Source organism: Lycium barbarum, chromosome 6, assembly GCF_019175385.1.
Source record: "Lycium barbarum isolate Lr01 chromosome 6, ASM1917538v2, whole genome shotgun sequence".
NCBI classification, from domain to species: Eukaryota; Viridiplantae; Streptophyta; class Magnoliopsida; order Solanales; family Solanaceae; genus Lycium; species Lycium barbarum.
Genome location: NC_083342.1, coordinates 114,092,653 through 114,097,057, shown reverse-complemented (window position 1 = coordinate 114,097,057; position 4,405 = coordinate 114,092,653). Strand labels below are relative to the sequence as shown.

At 36.3% G+C, this 4,405-nt stretch overlaps 1 long non-coding RNA gene across 1 annotated transcript; it reads left to right on the top strand.

Annotated features, from left to right (window-relative positions):
• Positions 1–1,865: 1,865 nt before the first annotated feature.
• LOC132600008 (uncharacterized) lies at positions 1,866–3,953 on the top strand. Its single transcript, XR_009567101.1, has 3 exons — positions 1,866–2,080; positions 2,741–2,793; positions 3,553–3,953. It is a non-coding gene; the product is annotated as an uncharacterized LOC132600008 (long non-coding RNA).
• Positions 3,954–4,405: the final 452 nt, after the last annotated feature.

The window sequence follows — 4,405 nt, the reverse complement described above, 5'->3', positions numbered from 1 at the left end:
ACGACATTCCTCTATAGCGTATATCAACTCTCAAACGTCAATAATACATTCACAATACTATAACGATAGTCATTATTCATCCACATTATCCATATTTCTAGACTTACTTTCAATCATCCATATCCATGGCCATAACGCACGACGACGTCTATTCTCATACATTGCTCATCTCATGTTCTCAACATCATTTATAACATATTTACATCACAACACATCAAGAATCGTAACTCAAGTTAAGCTATTTCTCAAAATGGCACTATTCCACATTCATGACCCATTTTTCTATACCCTTCTACAATCCAAGTATTTCAACTCTTAAATACCTTAGACAACATAGAAATATCATAAATCTTACCTTAGATGTCTTAGGAACAAGCCTTGGTTGATAATACTCCACTTGAGCAAAAACCCTAGTTCATCTCCAATGAGATTTCTTGACTTGTATGATATTTAATGGGTTTTCTTACACTTGATTCACTTGGTTTATATTGTTGATCACTAATAATCCTTGAATTCTTGTGGAATAAATGTAGAGAGATGTTTTAGAGAGAAGGGGTGAAATGTGGAAATGAAATAATAAACATGATCCCCCTTTTAATAACCCAAAATCTGATCTGAAATGAACAGTCGTCGAAAGTGCAACAGTGGTCGTAAACTCAGTTTACGGTCCGTATTCCAGTTTACGGGCCGTATTTTGTTGACGTATTTAATCATAACAGAACCAGAAAGTCAGGCTGAGACATGGTGATTTACGAACACAGTTTATGGGCCGTATTTCAGTTTACGGTCCGTATTTCAAGTCGTCTTTAACCATTCAAGCATTTGACAGAAAGTTAAAGTTTTGGAAGTTAAAATACGACATGGCAGTTTACGACCCGGCCCGTAAACTGCTTTACGGTCCGTATTTCATTTTATGATCAACTGGCCAAAGTGCAAATCTACAACTTTCCACATTTTCAGAACCTATAGTTAGTCATTATGGAGCATAACCTATCTCTTATTGCATTTGCCTTTGAAATCTTTCTTAGGGTCGTCAAACGTCGTTCCCTTCTTATTAAAACATCGTACACGCTATGCCCTTTGTTAGCCTATCCACTGTACGTGTTACATCCCTTATTTTTGTGCGTTGGAAAGCGTGCGAGTTAAATGACATTGGTAACGGAAGCGAGGTTATCCCTCAAGCTCATAGGTGGTTAGAGTGATGGTACAGATGTATTGAAAGGATTAGAAGTCAAGTGAATTGGATAAAATAATTTTCATTAAGGTTCAACGTTTATTTGAGTGAAATACGGTCCCAGCTATAATACCCCGTATTTTTGGACTAGGAAATTGAACCGCCAAACATGAGAAAATTTACTCGATCTCGGAGGATTTAATAATATTCAAGTATGAGAATCTAGAGAACAATGTGTAAAAGGAATGAAGTTCCGAAATTATTTAAGACTCGAAAGTGAATGACGGTGATTGGAAATAATATTTTGCGTGTACCAAAAGGAGCTATAAACTACTGCTATGTCAAATGATCATGACAATGAATATGGAGTGTATTAAAAATGAATACTTTTTTAGTAAATTGAGATCAAGAAATTAATTATGTGGGTAATTGGTTAAATGTCGGAATAAAGTGGAAGAGTAAGGAATTAATTGTGGTGCTAATTAATATTTAGTGGATGAGGAATGTTGGTGGGCTGCCACATGGCAGTAATTAAGCCAAAGGTGGCACTAAATGGGTATACATGACTCATGGCACCTGATGTGTATTGTTTACACGTGTAGAGGAAAAGAATATAGGATATTTCACTCTTTCTTGACATTTGGTTATTTAAGAAGTATGCTGCAACCTTTCCTTAATGTTTGGGGATTTTCCTATTTTAGAAACATGAAAAAAAAAACGTACAGCATAATACTCCATCTGATCAGCAACGAGAAATTTCATTAGACCAAAGAATAATTCTCGTAGAAAACAATATACAAGTTTCGTGCACCGCTTCGATCTTGTGTTCCGTTTTATCGCATTGTTGAATTCGAGTTTTATTTGAAGGGAAGTAAGGTGGAAGAATATCATTTCTTTGCACATAAGGTAAGAACTATTCTCTCCTAGGTATATTTAAATTCATCCAAGTCATAGTTAAATTGTGAGATGAAAACTATAAAATTAATTGCGGAAAATCGGATAAATGGTTATTGTTATCATGGACTGTTTGGTGGTTGTTGTAAATTATTTTGTGGGCTGGAATATCGTGAGAGTGGCCATAGTTGTTGTTGTTGTTATGTTTGATTTTATACTATGTATATACGAAAATAAAGAAGTGTATACAAACATCGGTGTAGGAATGTATATTGGGTTGTTTTGGAGGTGATTTAAGAATGGATTTGATTCTATTTGGATATGTGTTTGTTGATATCGTTATTAGTATTGTGATTGATATTTTGGACTGAAAATTTGTGAAATAATAAGGATATTACTGTTATAGTTATTGGCGTGTTTATGAAGAAGGGAAAGAAATTAAACTATAGCTCGTTAATCAAACTGAGCTTGCCGCTTGTTGGGATTATTTGGTTATTGAACTAGCTTGCTATGAGTCCTATTATTGTTTGGGTCGTTATTGGTTGATTTAAACTTATGGAAAGTTGAAGGAACAGGGGAGGTGTTGCTCGTTTTCCCATAGAATAGTTTTATTACTCAAATTACGATAGCACGACACCAAATATGATATTAGTACCATCTTCCTTGTTGTAGACGAACAGACGATGGATTGAACTTAGCATTGTTATGGAACAGGAAGTTGAAAGGTATGTAAAGTTATCCTTCCTTGTTTTGGCATGATCTTTATGAAACAAATAGACGACGTATGTATGATTTCAAAAGCTCCAATTCTTAGAGACACTAGGATGGCTAATGTACTTGATTCCCAGGACTTATTTTATTATGTCTTGATACGTGTCTATGATTCCTGAAGTCTATTTTGATATAATCCATAGTGACATTCGAAGGATACTTGATATGTCTATTGTCTTGATTATCAAATGATGGTACATTTTGATTATTCTATTGAGTCTCAGATATGACTTAGTTTGCATATGGTTGCTCACTACTCTGCTCGTGCATGCCTCAATATGTATTTCACCGAGTCCCGGCCAGGGTACGTTCTCGTGCACAGTTTCACTACATTGTTCACCAAGTCCCTCACTAGAGGGTCGGGATACGGTATATATATATATATATATATATATATATATATATATATATATATATATATATATATATATGATATGATGATACGATGATATGATGATATGATTATGGCGCCAAGGATGATATATGATGACTTTATTCACCGAGTGCCATAATGGGCCGGGTATGATATATGATATTGATATGCATGTTTTACATTTCATAAGGCAAGTGTATTAGTATTTTGAAAGTCATATTTGTCTCCTGTAATCTCTACTTCAGTTATGATCCTCTTTATTGCATTTCATGCTTTATATACTCAGTACATATCTCGTACTGACCCCCTTTCTTCGGGGGGCTGCGTTTCATGCCCGCAGGTACATATAGTCGGTTTGGTGACCCTTTAGCATAGGACTTCTACTCAGCTGTCTTGGAGAGCTCCATTGTTCCGGAGCCTAGACTCTGGGTATAGATCTTTTGATGTATATATATATATATATATATGTTTATCCAGGGGTACGGCGGGGCCCTGTCCCGTCATATATCACTATCGATACTCTTAGAGGTCTGTAGACATATGTGTGGGTTGTGTATAAGTTTGTTCGGCTGTGTCTATACGATGTGCTATGGATATGTTCGTCTGTAATGGTAGCCTTGTCGGCTTGCGTATGGTACTGATATGTAGTGGCAGCCTTGTCGGCTTGCGTATCGTGTTGATACATTGTGGCAGCCTTGTCGGCTTGCGTATCATATTATGTTTTGATCAGTTGTGACTCCTCAGGAGACCGGTTATCTGGATATATATGTATGATGGCGTTATGAACCTTTGGAGTTCTTTTGCAAGTTTCCATATCGTTCTTAGATTTAGTTTGACTATATCTAACAGGTACGTATACGAGTGTCCAGGTCGGGCACTAGTCATGGCCCACGGGGTTGGGTCGTGACAGTACGTTTGCGGGGAATTTTCAAGGTGTAACAGAACCGTCTCCCTGTCTACCTGCGGGCATGAACGCAGCGTCCCCAAACAAAAGGACATCAGTACGAATAATGTACTGAGTATATAAGGCATGAATAGCAACATAATGAAAATATAAGGATAACATAAGATTAGAAAGATCAACATGTACCTCTGAATGCCTCTTAAGGAGGATGTCATGCATGCTTAGCTTAAAAAAAAAACATTTTCGTACATATTGTTGACACACAATTTTGGCCCTCTGTATTTAAAAA